Genomic DNA, 19,102 nt, shown 5'->3' on the forward strand with positions numbered 1-19,102 from the left:
CGCCACGCATTGGGCGGCTGTTGGAGATGCTCGTAGCGTCGGTTGCACAGAGCCATGCAACCCCACGGGTGAGTTCTTGTTGGCTGATACAGTTGCACCCATGCAAGCATGCACGTCGGTGCGTGGAGATTCCACGGCCGCCACTCGCGGCGTCCTGAGCAAAGGCAGCTCATTCTGCAGAAGAGATTGGTGCAGCGGTGTACCAAGGTTGACGGATACTCGAGGCGACGCCGGCAACAACGACGGCGAAGTGTAACCTGCAACAATCTCGCCAAGCATGTTCGAAGGCCCTATAGTGTGATGCAGTTCAGACAACGGCACGGCGAGAGATGCAGTCAGCATAGAAACTGGAGTGCTCGAGCTCGAGTTCGGAGGAGGATTCACACTCGCAGAGTTTCCTTTCTTTACTTTTTTGCTAACATCACCATCGTTAATTTCATCATATACTTGGCTCAAGCACAGGGAAATATTTTTCTACTATGCACCACTTTATCCATTCAAATGTAGTACAATTTTTTTTCAGAAAAAGGGACCAAAATATTGCTTTGTCTCGTATTGGTAGGTCCGACACCACTTTGGCAATTTCAACGCCGAGCTGTCTATCTCCAGACTGTAAATAAGCCTCGTGATTCGTGCACGCGAGACCCCACACGAAATCTCAACCGGGTCTTCGATCTTGTACGGCCCTGATGGAAGCGACCAGCCTGCCAACGGCACCTTCTCAGAGCCGACACAAAAACAGCTTCGATATAAAGCGCGCGATTCGCATTCTCCTACGGTGCTGTCAGTTCACTCCCGGCCTTGTCAGACAGCTCCACCACACTCTTCCTACTCCGGCTTGCCGCTCCGATGGCGCTCCGGCACCTGTTCGCCGTTGCCGTTGCCGTCGCCGCGCTTGCATTGGACGTAGCGGCGGCCAGCGGAGGTTCCGCGGCGCTAGGGGTGAACTACGGCCAGGTGGCCGACAACCTGCCGTCGCCGCAGGCGGCGGCCGTGCTCCTCCGCGCGCTGAACGCCACCAAGGTCAAGCTGTACGACGCGGACGCGCGCGTGCTCAGCGCGTTCGCCGGCTCCGGCGTGGACTTCACCGTGGGGCTGCCCGACAACATGGTCCCGCGCCTGGCGTCCGACCCCTCGGCCGCCGCGGCCTGGGTCCGCACCAACATCCTCCCGCACCTCCCGGCGACGTCCATCACCGCGGTCATCGTCGGCAACGAGGTGCTGACGGGCTCCGACGCCACCATGCTGCGCTCCCTCCTCCCGGCGATGCAGTCGCTCCACGCGGCGCTGGCCGCGTGCAACCTCACCTCCCGCGTCGCGGTCACCACCGCGCACTCCCTCGCCGTGCTCTCCTCCTCCTTCCCGCCCTCCTCCGCCGCGTTCCGGCACGACCTCCTCCCCTACATCACGCCGCTGCTCGCCTTCCTCGCCAAGACCGGCTCGCCGTTCCTCGTGAACGCGTACCCGTACTTCGCCTACAAGGCCGACCCGGGCACGGTGGACCTGGACTACGTGCTGTTCGAGCCGAGCGCGGCCGCCGTGGTGGACTCCGCCACGGGTCTGCGGTACGGCAACATGCTGCACGCGCAGTTGGACCGTGGACGCCGTGCGCGCCGCGATCTGCGCCGCCGACTACGGGCGGGCGGTGGAGATCCGGGTGTCGGAGACCGGGTGGCCGTCGCAGGGGGACGGCGACGAGGCCGGCGCCACGCCGCAGAACGCGGCCAGGTACAACGGGAACCTGATGCGGCTGGTGGCGCAGGGGAAGGGCACGCCGGCGGCGCCCGGGGAGCCGCTGCAGGTGTGTTGTTGCCGCTCTCTCTCACGCTAGACTGGAGGTAGACGCATCACTTTTTTCTGGCGACCAACGTCCCGGCGCTTCAACGCCCCGGCGCTCAAACACCCCTTTTCTTTCTGCTGGCTGAGGTTACATCAACGATTACAAGGCCTTTTTTAGCCATACAGCGACGTAGCGCCCATGCAACTCTTCCGGCCGATACGCGCACGTACACAACAAACTCCATATGCATTTACACATGCAGCTTGATCCGTACGTTCCGGCCGCGCGGACGACGCACTGCTATACGCACGACGCGGCTGCCTCCAACGGCCCCTGCTGCATGCACTAACAAACTGCAGACTAACTCAAACTGGCACAAGTACGAACTCGTGCACTTAGACCTACACGCACGCTTGCCACGCTTCCGTTTGTGTCCCGCACGTCCCACGCGTATCCCACGCGTCCGACGAGCCCGACATCATCAATACGTCCCACACGTCCCGCGTGCACCCGACGCGTCCGACGAGCCCGACATCATCAATACGTCCCACACGTCCCGCGTGCACCCGACGCGTCCGACGAGCCCGACACCACCAGTGCGTCCCGCACGTCCCGCGTGAATCCGTCGCGACCGACGAGCCCGACCACACACACCTACATCGCGGTCCTGCCGCGCCTGACACGCCCGACGCGCGCCCATACACGCACCCGACGTGTCTGACACTGGCACCGCGGCTTATTCCGGCCAACAAGGTGTACGTGTTCGCCCTGTTCAACGAGGACCAGAAGCCCGGGCCGGCGTCGGAGCGGCACTACGGCCTGTTCAAGCCGGACGGCACGCCGGCATACGGCGTCAGCGTCAAGGCGCCGACGATCAAAGGCTTGAAGGGTAGCGGCAATGGGGACGGCGGCGGCAGCGGAAACGGCATGGATAGTGGCGTCGGGATGGTGGTGGGGGAAGGGCCCGCCGGGACGGACGGGTTCGCCGTCGGCCCGGGCATCTTTTCTGATGCGACGCACAAGGTACGTGATTACACGTCGTAATGCATTAACCTGTGCTAACTGAGTTTGATATATAATAAAAAAGCAGAATATTATTTTGATAATGTTAGCTTTTCTGGCTAGTGTGGCTCACTCTTTCAGGATATAATGCACACTGCTGAATAATAATTACCGACAAAGAAGCTGCGCCAATCAATGCTAGTACATCCGTTTGAGCGATAAATAATATGAATCGGAGGAAGTACTATACTCTGATGCTGTGATTAGTATGTGAAGTTAGGGGAAATACACTTGTGTTCCTGGTGGTATATGCACCCTATATGGGGATTTATTTTTAATTTTTTAATAAAAAGTCAAAATAGGTAAGAACTATTTTGACAAAATACTTGACTTACTTTTGCACTAGTATAAAAATCCCGACAAAAAAAAACAAAAGTTGACCTCACAGCAAAAAAGACAAAATTTATTTGCTATTATAGATCACTATTCACACTATTTTAGCCAAAAATTTGTCTTTTTTGAAAAGAAGTCAAAGGGATATTTTTTTCGTGGATTTTTTTCTCACGAATACAATAGAAGGTCAAGTTTATTTCAAAAATATTTTCAGGAATTTTCGACTTTTTGTTGAATTACTATTTTTTTTCTCATATAGGGTGCATATGTCCCCATAGACCAAAAGTTCCCCTCCGTGAAGTTAGTCGATATACACATTTGAATATTTGATTTCAGAAATTAAGATGCCATGCAAAATTTGTTCACACATACGAAAGCTGTGATTAGTATGTGAAGTTAGGGGAAATACACTTGTGTTCCTGGTGGTATATGCACCCTATATGGGGATTTATTTTTAATTTTTTAATAAAAAGTCAAAATAGGTAAGAACTATTTTGACAAAATACTTGACTTACTTTTGCACTAGTATAAAAATCCCGACGAAAAAAAAGTTGACCTCACAGCAAAAAAGACAAAATTTATTTGCTATTATAGGTCACTATTCACACTATTTTAGCCAAAAATTTGTCTTTTTTGAAAAGAAGTCAAAGGGATATTTTTTTCGTGGATTTTTTTTTCTCACGAATACAATAGAAGGTCAAGTTTATTTCAAAAATATTTTCAGGAATTTTCGACTTTTTGTTGAATTACTATTTTTTTTTCTCATATAGGGTGCATATGTCCCCATAGACCAAAAGTTCCCCTCCGTGAAGTTAGTCGATATACACATTTGAATATTTGATTTCAGAAATTAAGATGCCATGCAAAATTTGTTCACACATACGAAAGCTGTGATTAGTATGTGAAGTTAGGGGAAATACACTTGTGTTCCTGGTGGTATATGCACCCTATATGGGGATTTATTTTTAATTTTTTAATAAAAAGTCAAAATAGGTAAGAACTATTTTGACAAAATACTTGACTTACTTTTGCACTAGTATAAAAATCCCGACGAAAAAAAAACAAAAGTTGACCTCACAGCAAAAAAGACAAAATTTATTTGCTATTATAGGTCACTATTCACACTATTTTAGCCAAAAATTTGTCTTTTTTGAAAAGAAGTCAAAGGGATATTTTTTTCGTGGATTTTTTTTCTCACGAATACAATAGAAGGTCAAGTTTATTTCAAAAATATTTTCAGGAATTTTCGACTTTTTGTTGAATTACTAATTTTTTTTCTCATATAGGGTGCATATGTCCCCATAGACCAAAAGTTCCCCTCCGTGAAGTTAGTCGATATACACATTTGAATATTTGATTTCAGAAATTAAGATGCCATGCAAAATTTGTTCACACATACGAAAGCAAACGGATAGATAGATCTAGTCATCCAGTGTGCAACCAATCATGCTGGGCACCAAGTAAAGTTGCATGCCGTGTGCTAGCTACTTTACAATCAATGCTTTTGTTTTCCACTTTGGAATCATGTAGACATATCTCACTTTACTCCATGTTGATGCTCCTGCTTTCGTTATATGTAGGTGAGGAGGTGGCGGTGGACGGAAAGCTTGGCGGCCATGGCCGCCGTTCTCGCCATGGTGTCGTGGTCATGAGTCATGACTGTGTCGAGACGACGACGTATGTATGTAGAGAGAGACATGTTGCAGATTGCGCACAGGCTATATATTGATTCATTGAATTCTTTTCTTCTTCTTTATTTGTCCGGACAGCCAGTATGTATGATTGGTCTTCCCGTGTTGTAGTAGCTGTGTAGAAGAAGAGTTAAAAAAACACCGATATATATATACCACGTTGGTTGATGCCATTGCCCCACTGATCAGATTCATGCCAGGTTTGTTTTAGCGTATGATAGATTTGCCCCATGAGATTCAGATTGAATTTGCGACACTTTATCAGAAATCACACTAAAATATCAACATGTAGCCCTTCATCTGAGAGCTGTTGAGTGTGGTGCTGTTTCCTATCAGCCTAGCTCTCCGTATCCACATGAACTGCTGTATGTATTAACTAGATCCAATGTTCTGTTGCAATCCATTCCTTTTCATGATTCCATTGCATCTGGTTAGATATTGAAATGTACTGTTATAATTCTGCCTTTGCGTTGCATCGTTTGGTATTGTATCAATCACTCCACTTTAGCTGCCAACCACTAATGCTTCATGTGGTGTTTAATCTTAAGATAAGTTTGAGAAATGAAACTTGTACTGATTAGCAGAAGAAAGGTTATGATGGTCAGGCTCAGGTCCCAGATCGTGCTCCCCTTTTGATTCTGTAAATGCCAGCCATGCTCTTTTTTTCCTTTACCGGCACAGTGATTGTGAATTAGGTCCACTACGAGCCTTCTTGTTTCTTTTTTGATGTGGACAAGTTATGATCAAGAAGCTTTGACTGTTTCATCGTTCTATGAAATTTATACTCGTTAGAATATTTTTTTGGTCTGAAGTGGCGAGCATGTTGATGCTAAAGTTATTGTGTCATTTTGGTCAGCGGTCGAAATAGTACCTATCGATCTGCCTCATGTCTCCGTTTTTCTCTGAACTGAAGAATTGCCTTGGTATTTCATCGAGTCTTCTTTCTTAAAGATCATCCAGTGGTTTTCTCGATAACTAAATATTTGGTCAATATACATCAGTTTCCTGTTTCTAAGTATTTCTAGCGGAGGATTAAATGTGGAAGATGATCCTCTCAATTTGTTCACTTGCTACTTTCACCTGATTGTCATTGGAGTTTGGAGCATTGCTCGTTAAATTGAATGGCATGATTGCATTATATTCAGTTTTTCAGTGAAATGTTATGTTGCAATTCATTCATTCTTTATGTGTCCATCACTCCATTGCATCTGGTTAGGTATTGAATTGTTCTGGTATAGTCCGCCTTTGCTGTTGCATTGTTTGGGACTATCTCTGTCATGGTCAGGTTTAGGTCCCAGATTGTGTTCCCCATGAGGCCATGACACACTCTTCACACAGTTTTAGCTCTCAGCCATGTTCCTTTTTCTCTGTAACTGGTGCAAGGCCGTGTTGAGTACGACATGTATTACATGCCATTCTTGTAGGGCAGTTTGCTCAGCTTCTCACATCACTTGTAGGCTATTCATGGTTAATTATCTGTTACTTGCATCCCCCTTCTGGCATGTGTGATAATTATACCTACCGAGGACAAAAAAGATTGGAGTGTGTGTGGTAATAATTTTTACTATAGTCCAATTCCTCTCACATTCACTAGATGAGACACACCGGAGCAAATTCTTAGTCCGCACTTCTGCCATGCTAGAACATCACCTCTAAACTGAAACCACCATTGGGTTGCATGATATCACCAATTAAATTTTTAGAATTGCAAACCAAAAGGAAAATGGACATTCTAAAACTAAAAGACCATGACTTGGCTCATTATTGCCTCAACTTCTTTCGCTAATTTGACCCAAAACCTCCCTTGGCACTCCCTAAACATACTTATTTCATTTATGGCTGAAAAGGCACTCTTCTTTTTTCGAGAAAACGCAAGACTCCGCGTTTCATTTCATTGAACGGGAAGACATTGGGGGTACAACCTCGAGAAAGGAGGGACACACACACACACACACACACACACACACGACCGTCCTCACCAAGCGACTACAACTAGGTGAGGAGGTGCCCTCAACTACAGACACGCAAAGACATTAGGCCTCGCCCAGCAGGGCAGCGTCACTGCCATTGCCAGACACCTCCAGGGACGATTGCAGCTCCAAGACTGCCCAGGCCAACGTACATCGCACCCATGTGCCTAGAGAGTGGGCGGGTGAAGGGCAAGGCCCGACAGGAACGGGTGAAACAATCGCTGGGGAAGCGTGGGCGTTGGCATACGTTGCGTTCTGCTCCTTGTGCAGCAGTCTATGCCAGAGCGATGCATCACCAGCCTCCATCTGCCACATCAAACTCACCTTGCAGCCAAAGCAGCGCCTTCAAGAGGGGAACGGCGCTGAGACGCCGCCGCTGCCCGGTCCGGGAGGCCGGACCTGGGATTTCTCCCGGTGCTCGAGGAGGATATCTGGTCAGGGCCATGCCAACGCCTCCAAGGAGGTGACGACACCCTCGGGCGTCGCCGTTGACAACGCACGCCGTCGCCGCGCGGGGATTTCGCCCCGACCCATGAACAAAGACCTAAGATGCAATGGCAGACCGGACTTGGCGAAGAACGTCGGAGAAGACCAACACACATGGAGGGATGCCTAGCAACGTTGTCGTCACTGGAGGAGCACCAATCGACGCAGGGCCAGCAGGCCGGCCATCATCGGGAGCGCGACGAGCAGGCGACAGCAGCCACCTACATCGCGCCGCCACCGCGCCGGCCCGCAGCATCCGCCGCCAGGAACTGCCGGGGCACAGCAAGCAGCAGCCTCACCCACCCAGCGGCTACCACCGGCGATGGCTGGCAGGGGTGGAAGGAGGGGGCGGGTGGGTTGGGGCAGAAAGAGAATCACAGGCCAGTGCCGGCTCGTGCGACCCAGATCTGGGCGCCCTCATCTCTGCTGCTCGCAACGGCAGCCGACCGCCGCCTCAGCAGCGCCACCGCACGCCCGTTCGACACCATCTTGACCTCCCCAAAGCATAGACGACCGCCTGCCTCGCCACCGCGTGCTCCCGCCGCTCCATCGCACCAACGAGCAGCGCGCGAGCCCACGAACATGGGCCCGCCGCCGCCGTCCACCGGTTAGGGCTTCGCCCGCCGGCATCCTCCGGCGACATCGAGGGGAGGAAGGGGAGGAGGGGGGCTTGGGGTGGCGGCTAGGGTTTCGCCACCCGAGTCGCCCCCTGGGAGCGATGCGGGGGCTGGGGGCGGAGGAGGGTCAATACATGTATCTAGTATCTTCTCTATAACATCTGTTAGTGAAGTAGCATAATCTGCGTGGTTGCGAAGGTTGATCTGGTCAATCAAGGACCGCAGCTGCATAACAATAGAGCAACATAAATAAATAAAAACAGAAAGGAGAAACATAAATTGCAAATGTCCATTCATTTATCAATATCTGCAACCATAGGTGTATTTTGTTCCATTGCATCTATTCTCTTGGCCACCTTGTGCATAAAATTAAGGTACTCCCTCCGTTCCCTTATAGAAGGGCACAAACTCAAATTGCAGGTACCAGTAAAATTTAATGACTGCTTTGCAAATCCACTTCTTTTCGTTAACTGGGATCATTAATACGCCCACATGCATGCAAGGCATGAATCAGAAGGAAGTAACACAATGTCATTATGACTACATGCATGCAAGTATTAAAATAGTTGGTAGTACGAGAAAGCATCATTAATTTTTGCCTTGATTATAGTTAGTGGCCTTGTATAGATGCAAATTGTGTTTTTCATAGTGGCCTTGTATAAGGGAATGGAGGAGTACTACTTTGATGTAGGGCCAAGATGGGCTTGTATCCTTTGTATAGCGACCATCATACTTTTTTTGAAGCTAGAAAGTGTGCACTGTTTCTGTATATCTGTATGCTTCGTTGCCCTATAAAGTGGCCTCAATACATTCAATACCCACTCTAATGCGGTCCACTAGACATTTGTAGACAAACACTCTTTAGCAAACACGTAGCCCGGCTCATACCTCCATCGACACTTCCAATCGTTAGAAACCGTCCATTCTCTAAATTTACCTTTTGACAGATGGTAACTCTCAAGGAACATGAACACAATTCTAAAACGAGTGGCATTTAAAACTGTGTTCATGTTCATGTCTCTAAATGCACCCATTTTAGAACCGTGTTCATGTTCCTTGAGAGTTACCGTATGAAAAAAGATAAATTTAGATAATGAATGGTTTCTAAGGATTAGAAGAAGTGTCAATGGAGGTATGAGCCTCACTACATGTTTGTTGAAGAGTGTTTGTCTAGTAATGTCCGGTGGACATCATTAGAGTGAGTATTGGGCGCGTTGAGGCCACTTTATAAGGTGGTGAAGCTGATACAAAGAAACAACACACTCTTTCTGGCTTCAAAAAAAGTATGATGGTCACTATACAAAGGATGGAAGCCCATCTTGGCCCTATATCAAAGTTGCATCTTAGTTTTATGCACAAGGTGGCCAAGAGGATAGATGCAATTGAACAAGATACATTTATGGTTGTAGGTATCGACAAATGAATGGATTGTTGCAATTTATGTTTTTATTTTGTTTTTAATTCATGTTGCTTTATAGTTATGCAGCTGCCGTCCTTGATTCATTTACACATTACCAGATCAATGCTACTTCACCAATAGATGTCATAGAGAGGATATTAGATAAACAGAGTGCTCTTTCAGCAATTAATGACATAAGTATGTTTAGGGAATGCTAAGGGAGGTTTGGGATTTGATTAGCAAAACAAGTTACGGCGAGAATGGAGCCAAGTAAGTCATGGTCTTTTAGTTTCAGACATGTCCATTTCCTTTCAGTTTGCAATTTTAAAAATTTAAATGGTGATATCTTGCAGACCAATAGTGATTTCAGTTTGGAGGGGGATTTCCTGCACTACAGAACTGTGCAATGAGGCTTACAATGTGTCTCATCTAGTGGATGTGAGAGGAATTGGAGCTCCTTTGCTTTGGTGCACACAAAGCAAAAAACCGTCTTTTATATGACAAACTACACAAGCTAGTGTGTGTCCTATACAACCTAAAGTTATAAACCAACACATTGTACTTTCTACCTTGTATTGTCCTTGCATGCATAAAAACTAGGAGAAATAAAATACTTCACTTACTATTCAAACCTTGAAGATACGTGCCGAAGAAGATCAAGACCAATACATAGATAAGGAAAAATGAATACAAGAATGTTTGATGAAACAAATCCAATAATGGAGTGGTCGAATGAGGATGAAGAGGGTCCAACCCTGGATGGACCCGATGCTGCTTGTGCTATGTTTGAGAAAATAAGGCGCCTCAATTCAAGCAGGAAAGATTCTTATGTTGTTACAAAGCGTAATAACAAGAAAAGAAAGATGAATGATGATGAATAGAATGACTATGTAGACACTGAGAGTGAGGATGATGACGAAGAGAATGAATATGTTGATAATGAGGGTGAGAATAATGAAGGGGTGAGTGAGAATGATGAAGATGATCCATCAATGCATGATCAGCAAGAGACACAAATGCCAATAAAAAAGGAGACACAAACTCAAGTGGAAAAGTAAACACCAACAAGCGACGGCAAATTGGAGACCTGTAAATCTCGACGGCTAGCCAAGAAGACCAAGGACGTCAACAGTCTCTACTAAGTTGTTTCCCTAAAAAAATATAATTAACGAAATCTGCTGGTAAGTCTCTTTTTTTTGGTGTTTATGATTCATGATGATTACTTAGAAAATTCTAGTTACTTGGACATGCTGATTTGTAGGTTGATTAAAGCTTGTTGTATATGTTCTAAGCGGGTGATCTTTAACTAGCTTGTTGTACATTACATTCTTGTTTAACTAGTCGAATGCTCTGCTGCTATAATATAGATCATTCAGGCCTGATTTGGCTAAGTAAAAAAGGCAGTGGCTTAATTTCTAATCTCATATCACAAGTGCATATACATTGTTGGGCTAACATAAATAAGATAGGACCTCTTTTTTGTCCCCTCCTGTTGGTAAAATAGCATGGAGAAATCATGAAACCTTGCTCTCTATTCACCTTTTATATGCTTTTTCAAGCTCAAACTTTCGTGATGAACCTTGCTCTCTATTCACCTTTTATATCTCTAGTAATCTAACATAATGCAAACTTTTTCTCAAACAATCTGATCTAACTCAAGCCCTTTCAAAAAAATTGTTTTAATTTTGCTTATTTCCTTTGTTTATGAATGTTCACTTTGATATTAATATGTCCACAGTTTTAGTTTTGAAATAGATAAGAAATCTTGTAGTCAGTATTCTAAGCATTTTGGTATAGATATTGTTTTAAAACGAGGTGAGTTGGGAAACTCTAGTTTGTGTTTATGCTCACTGTACGATCAGTATTGTTATTCTAATTGCTACCTATCACCTGTCATATTTGTCTCTTAAGTTATACCTAGCTGCTGCGATGCTAGTTGGAGCTTGTCATATTTGTCTTTTAAGTGATATTTAGCTGCTGTGATGTTAGTTGGAGCTTGGAGCTTGATGCTAGTTGGGTCCTGGAGGCTTGGAGCTTTTTCAATGGAACAAGACCTCTCTCTGTCCATGCTTTAATGCTTTGATGGTTTTTTTTGGAGCTGTTGTTTCAATGTCATGCTTTGATGGTTGTCTTTTGGAGCTGCTTTTTCAATGTTATGCTTATGGTTGTTTTTCTGGAGCTGTTGTTTCTGTGTAATCCTTTAAAGTCTATCGGTTGTACTGGAGTATTTAAGCTTTGAACTATGCTGTGATGATTGGAACTGATGTTGGACTAATAGGGTTATTTTGGAGGCCATCATTAAGGTTGTACTGTCAAGTTCAGAAATTCTGTGTGACCGTTATGTTGGACCGATGCAGTTTTTTTTAATCCCTAGAGCTATTTGCTAAAGATTATATGATTACTCCTGCGGGTTGCTGGGCTGCTATACTTATGCTCTATTTGATTTCAAATTTCGGCCAAATGTCGTTCAGAAATTCAAGTTTTGTTTTAGCAATTTCATCTGAGATTTTTCCAAAATATTTGAAATGACCGAAATTCGTCCACCTCAGCCAAGGGCGAAAAAAGACGCAATCTGAAAAATCAAAACTCTGGTCCAACCTCCTTGATGGAGAACGGCGTGGCTCCTACTCTCAAGACCTTCTCTCTACGAGCCCACGACTGACAGTAGGAGAGCTGCTGTGATTCCATTGGAGTAGAAGAGGCCGATGCCCAAGTACGTACAGAGGTGGTGAAAGACCAAAGAAAAAAGATTAACAAAAAAGAACAACAGAATTGGAGCTTTGCACACAACCCACACTACGGCCTAAGCAAGCTAAAATGGTTCAGCCAGGGTCAAATGCTACTGGACAACCTGCAAGTTTCCATGTTGCCGCTTCATCTCTAATCCGCTCAATCACGTTTGCCACCGGGAGCTCCTTTTGCTGGAATGTTCTCTTGTCGTGCTCAAGCCAAAATTTAGTTAAAGCTGCGATCGCCTTTAATCCTTGACTTGACTTATTCGCCGTTCATTCACAAAGAAGATCAAACCAGTCCAGAACGGAGCCTTCCTGATTCCAACTGTTGGAGAAAAGGTCGGGAGGTGGGAAGTTTAGTTCCACCCCGGAAGTGGAAGAGGAGTTGAATCTTCTTATAAGGGATGTTCTTTCACATACTATTGGAGTTTGAGAAGAGAAGAGGCCCTCGCACGCTCCTCCTTCGCCGCCCGCCTCGCCATGGGTTGTGGGATTGAGCCGAGCCGAGCTCACACCTACGCGCTTTGCTCGCTTCCGGTCGTCTACTTTCTCTACGTCCGCGTCGTCTTCATCATCACCATGTCCACCGATGCCGAATGTGCCGCCGCCGAGAAAGCTGAAGCCGACAAGAAGGCCGCCGAGGACGCAGTTGTTGCCACCAAAGTCACGGCCTCTGCATGGCCTACTGGAGGGTATAACTCGTTTATCCCGCTCCTACTGTTTTCTATTTTAGCCATGCTAGCGTTATACGTAGACCTTTCTGCAATTAGCGTAGTATGTGCTAGCTTCACTGAATATCAGTATGCGTTTATTTGTGTCAATGCCATGCTAGTGATTTACTCGTGGATTAATTTAATCGAGAAATTGCCTATTTACTCAACAATCCAAAAACCTATTATGTATAGGAATTTTTTGGCAAGTGGCTTTGCCGCTGCACTGAAACTGGATAAGTTTACCGGTACGTATTTTAAGCGTTGGTAGACTAAGACCACTTTATGGCTCACGGCTATGAACGTGTTCTGGGTCACCGGTGTCTTCATGGGAACGATTGCTCCTGAACAGGAGAAGGCGTTTAAGGAGGCCACCGTTGTGTTTCTCGGAGCAGTTCTTAGCGTGGTCGGAGATAAACTGGTCGACCCATATTTACATGTGCATGTCGCCAAGGACTTGTGGGAGGCGCTCGAATCTAAATTCGGGGCCGCCGATGCAGGGAGCGAGATGTATATTATAGAGCAGTTCCATGATTACAAGATGGTTGAAAACCGTCCTGTATTGGAGCAGGCTCATGAGATAATATGCATTGTTAAGGAGCTTGAGCTTCTTAAGTGCGAGTTACCGGGCAAGTTTGTCGCGGGCTGCATAATCGCTAAGCTCCCTAATTCCTGGAGGAACTTTTCCACCACTCTGAAACATCAGAGGCATGAATTCTCTGTGGATGATGTCATTGGCCATCTGAGTGTTGAGCAGAATTCAAGGGCAAAGGACTCACACGAAAAAGGGGTCGAAGAAACTTCTGTTGCCAACATGGTTAACCAGAGGAACCATGACTCCCACAACCCCAAGGGAAAGAACGGTGTCCAACACAATACCGACTTTAAGAAGAAGAGTAAGAAGACCTTCAAGAAGAACAAGAAGGATGAGGGCTGCTGTAAGACCCTCGATGCGACTATAGCTCCCACGTGTCGAGGCACGACTTAGAGACATAATCGCATTGAAGGCATATGTCGCAAGTTAGGCAGTCTTCACAAACATCCCATGTAATGTAATAACAAAAGGGGAGATAACATAGTTGGCTTACACTCGCCACGTCAATCAAGTGCATAAATTAACATTACATCAACCAAACACTCATGGCCCGACTACGGCGCCAAAATAAAAGAGAACCCAACATGCGACACGGTCCCAATCACCCCCAACTGGGCACCACTACTGATCATCGGGAAAGGAAACATAGTATCGTTGACAGTCTTCGTCGAACTCCCACTTGAGCTCATACGCGTCTCCTGGAGCGGAATCATCGGGCCCTGCATCTGGTGTAATAGTAATCTGTGAGCCACAGGGACTCAGCAATCTCGCACCCTCGCGATCAAGACTATTTAAGCTCATAGGTAAGGCAAGGTAAAAATATGAGTGGAGCTGCAGCAAGCGACTAGCAAGTATGGTGGCTAACTTATTCGCAAAGGAGAGCGAGAAGATGAGGCAAAGCACGAGCGAGAAACTAGAGAGCAACCTGCGCAAACATGACTCCAACACCGTGTCCACTTCCCGGACTCCGCCGAGAAGAGGCCATCACGGTAACACACTCAGTTGATTCATTTTAATTAATTAAGGTTCAAGTTATCTATAACCGGACATTAACAAATTCCCATCTGCCCATAACCGCGGGCACGGCTTTCGAAAGTTCAATCCCTGCAGGGGAGTCCCAACTTAGCCCATGACAAGCTCTCACGGTCAACGAAGAATTAGACCTCCTCCCAAGACGTTCCGATCAGACTCGGTATCTCGGTAACTCAAGACACTTCGACAGGTTAAAACAAGACCAGCAACACCGCCCGAATGTGCCGACAAATCCCGATAGGAGCTGCACATATCTCTTTCTCAGGGCACACTCAGATGAGCAAGACGTCGGGTAGGCCAGCCGAAAGTTTCCCCTGGTAGCCCCGGACATCGCTCGGTTGGACCAACACTCAGAGGAGCACTGGCCCGGGGGGGTACAATAAGATGACCCTTGAGTCTGCAGAACCCAAGGGAAAGAAAAGACTAGGTGGCGAATGGTAAGACCAATGTTGGGCATTGCTGGAAAAGCTTTAATCAAGGCGAAATATCAAGGGGTTCCCATTATAACCCAACCGCGTAAGGAACGCAACAATCCGGGAACATAACACTGATATGATGGAAACTAGGGCGGCAAGAGTGGAACAAAACACTAGGCGAGAGGCCGAGCCTTCCACCCTTTACCAAGTATATAGATGCATTAAGATAACATAGCAATATAATGATATCCCAACAAGTAAAAATGTACCAACAAGGAACGGCCTCCAAACTTCACCTGCAACTAGCAACGCTATAAGAGGGGCTGAGCAAAGCGGTAACATAGCCAATCAACGGTTTGCTAGGACAATGGTGGGTTAGAGGTTTGACATGGCAATTTGGGAGGCTTGCAAGCAAGTGGTAGGCATCGTAGCAATGGCATAGCAAAAGAGCGAGCAAACTAGTATAGCAAAGATAGTAGTGATTTCGAGGGTATGATCATCTTGCCTGCACAGTTGTCAGAGTTGACTGGATCCTCACAAGCAAACTCAACGGGCTCCTCGTTAGCGAACTCGTCTCCCGGCTCTACCCAAACAAGACAAACAAGCAACAAGGATACAATCAACCACGTGCAAACTCAAACAACACGATGCAAAGATGATATGCTATGCGGGATGCGATGCGGGATGCAAAATGTAAGATATGATAGGAAATGCATGAATCTGGCCTCAAATTGGAATTCCAAGGGTGCCAATGGAAAGATGAGATGAAATCGCTTGAAAACGATATAAAGAACGCCAGAATCGGAGTTACGGTTTGGAAATGGCAAGCGATTTAAAAATGACACCGGTCTGCGATTTACAGCAACTAGGCATCTAAATGCAACGAGATGAACATGATACAGCACCCAAACATGACATCAAAATACATGGCAGGGATGCACACAAGATTCTTAACAAAAGTCTAGCACTGAGCTACGGCCAATTCATCCATTAGGAGGTTCAAACAAGCATGGCAAAAACGCAAATGGAAAAACAGATCTTAGACTTAGTGAAATTAACACTTGTCTGGAATTTCAGATCATAGAGCCCTCTTCGGAGCAACGAAACAACATGCTACAGGACCTCAACATGACAAAGAAAGACATGGCATGGAGCTACTCAATAAGCTTAACAAAAGTCCCTTAGTTACCTTGAGCCAAAAGGGATCACAAAATATACTAACAAGCACACGAACATAGCAAAAACATAATCAGTTTTCAGACTTAGTGAAAACTGGGACATGCTGAAACATAACTCACGAAGGCATGTTTACGAGCTCGATGCACTCACCATGGTGCAAGTCATGGCAAGACAAGCATACACCCATAAAGAAGGCACAAAATACAAGTTAGACATGGCAAGAACAATGGCATAGCATGCACGGATCAACTACAATAACATCGGCAAAATCGCAAACAAGTTGACGATCTGCCCAGATTCACAATGAAGCAAAAGTAGAGCTCGATTGACTCAAGTTAGGGTGCTCCATAATTGCAAACAAAGATATGGACGGATAGATCATAACAAGATTAACAAAACTCCTTTATTGATCATCCTCAAAAGAGGCACGGATCACTAGGAAACAATATGGACATATGGCAACATGAACTAAATAATCTCATACTTAGTGAAAACTACTAAGTCCCTGAAAACAGAATTAGCAAGTGCACCACTTTGCAAGCTTGCACAAGTCACCACACACATCCTAAAAATACATGGGTTGCACCTCTGGATATATGACAAAACCCTTAACAAAACATATGAAGAACTCACAGGCATAGCATGCACACAATGATCATGGCAAAAATGACAAAAGTCTAGGATGAACTAGCAGATCTGACAATTAACTCACGAAGCCTCCTTCTAACAGCATTTCGGGCATCAAGATGCACTCAAATGAAAATGATGCAATGGAATGAAATGATGTACTCATCGAGACGAACATTTTGATATGCTATATGGCCAAATCGGAGCTACGGATGCGGAGATATCACAGGTCAAAGTATGCATAAAAATTAGGAGGAGAGGGGAAAAAGTCAACCGCTAGGGTTTTTCAGATCTGAGATCCGGCCCGATGCACTGTTCACCGGAGCGCGTTTCCCGAGAATGGCCGGCGCCGGAGTTCGTCGGAGGTGGCCGGAGGTGGCCGGAGAAGGCGTGGAGGAGGCGGTGGAGCTCCCCGGGGACCGGATCCGGCCACGGGGACGCGGGGCGGCGAGGATCCGAGGCGGCGGCGGTGGATCGGGGCGGCGGCGGCCGGGCGTGGGGACGACGGCGAGGTTCCGGGGCGGCGGCGGCGGATCGGGGCGGCGGCGGCCGGGCATGGGGACGACGGCGGCGCGGGGCGCGCGCGAGGGAGGAAGAGGCGGGGCCCGGTCGCGGGAGGAGAGGGCCGACCGCGGGCCGGCCGGGCCGCGGGCGGTGGTGGCGGCGACTTGCCACGTGGCGGCACGCGAGTGGACCGGACAGGCGGCGGACAGCGGGATTTTCGTCCGGCGGCGGGCGGACACGTCCGGCCGCGCGGAGATCTCTTTTTCTAGGGTTAGGGGTGGATTGAACCGCGAATTTTTGGAGAGGGTGTATATATAGGCATAGAGGGAGCTAGGAGAGTCCAAATGAGGTGCGGTTTTCGGCCACGCGATCGTGATCGAACGCTCTAAGAGATGGAGCAGAGTTTGGTGGGTTTTTGGGCCAAATTGGAGGGGTGTTGTGCTGCAACACACACGAGGCCTTTTCGGTCCCTCGGTTAACCGTTGGAGTATCAAACGAAGTCCAAATGATACGAAACTTGACAGGCGGTCTACCGGTAGTAAACCAAGGCCGCTTGGCAAGTCTCAGTCCAATCCGGAAATGTTTAATCCCCACACACGAAAGAAAGCTAGAAATGACCACCGGAGGAGAACAAAGCGCCGGAATGCAAAACGGACAACGGGGAAAATGCTCAAATGCATGAGACGAACACGTATGCAAATGCAATGCACATGATGACATGATATGAGATGCATGACAACGACAACAACACACGGAGACAAAACCCGAACCCGAGGAAATAAATATAACTTAACGCCGGAAATGGCAAGAGTTGGAGTACAAATTGGGAAAGTTACATCCGGGGTGTTACAGCTGCTTTACTTGTGGTTCGGTTGAACACTGGGCCAACAAGTGCCCTAACAAGTACAAGAAGCCAGGACAGGACTCCAAGTCTGTCAACATGATTGTGGGCAACAATGAGAATGGTGCACCTGGGTACGGTAATTTATTTACTGTTTTTTCAGTGTTTCAGTCCACCGATTGGTGGGTGGACACATGTGCAGGTGTTCATGTGTGTGCTGACATTCATTGTTTTCTTCTTACCAGGTCACATGCCACTATTCCGTATTGATGGGGAATGGTGCGAGTGCTTCTGTTCATGGTGTTGGCACGGTCGATCTGAAGTTTACTTCGGGAAGGATCATGCAGCTGAAAAACGTGCAGCATGTCCCCGTCATCAAGAAGAACCTCGTTAGTGGCTCCCTTCTATGTAGAGAAGGGTTTAAGTTGGTTTTCGAGTCTAATAAACTAGTTGTTATGAAATATGGACTCTTTGTTGGAAAAGGTTATGAAAGCGGAGGGATGTTCCGTCTTTCCCTCGCAGATTTTTGTAATAAAGTCGTGAGCCATATTCATTTGAATGTTAATGAATCTGAAGTTTGGCATTCACGTCTTTGTCACATTAGTTTCGGTGTTATGACGCGGCTAGCCAAGTTGGATTTAATCCCGAGTTTCACCTTAGCCAAAGGTTCTAAGTGCCTTTCATGTGTGTAAGATAAGCAACCTCGCAAGCCTCACAAGGCCGCGGAGAAGAGACACTTGGCACCATTAGAACTCATACATTCTGATCTTTGTGAGATGAATGGTGTGTTGACTAAAGGTGGAAAGAAATACTTCATGACATTGATAGATGATTCCACTAGATATTGCTATGTGTATCTGTTAAATACTAAAGATGAGGCTCTACACTACTTTAAAATCTATAAGGCAGAAGTTGAGAATCAACTTGAAAAGAAAATTAAACGAGTCCGATTAGATCGTGATGGAGAGTACTTCTCGAGTGAGTTTGATTCTTTTTGTGTGGAACATGGCATTATTCATGAGAGGACGCCTCCCTATTCACCCCAGTCAAATGGGGTTGCCGAGCGGAAAAACCGTACTCTAACTGATTTGGTTAACACCATGTTAGATACATCGGGTTTATCCAAGG

General features: G+C 46.6%; 3 pseudogenes; 2 read left to right on the forward strand and 1 right to left on the reverse strand.

Moving 5' to 3' along the window:
• The first annotated feature begins 761 nt into the window (after positions 1–761).
• On the forward strand, positions 762–4,996 carry LOC125544615 (glucan endo-1,3-beta-glucosidase 14-like; annotated as a pseudogene).
• A 2,275-nt stretch (positions 4,997–7,271) lies between these two features.
• LOC147988840 (uncharacterized) lies at positions 7,272–7,952 on the reverse strand (annotated as a pseudogene).
• A 2,013-nt stretch (positions 7,953–9,965) lies between these two features.
• LOC147988841 (uncharacterized) lies at positions 9,966–10,480 on the forward strand (annotated as a pseudogene).
• Positions 10,481–19,102: the final 8,622 nt, after the last annotated feature.

This window comes from Triticum urartu, chromosome 1A (assembly GCF_056163025.1).
Source record: "Triticum urartu cultivar PI428250 chromosome 1A, HENAU_Tu73, whole genome shotgun sequence".
Lineage (NCBI taxonomy): Eukaryota > Viridiplantae > Streptophyta > Magnoliopsida > Poales > Poaceae > Triticum > Triticum urartu.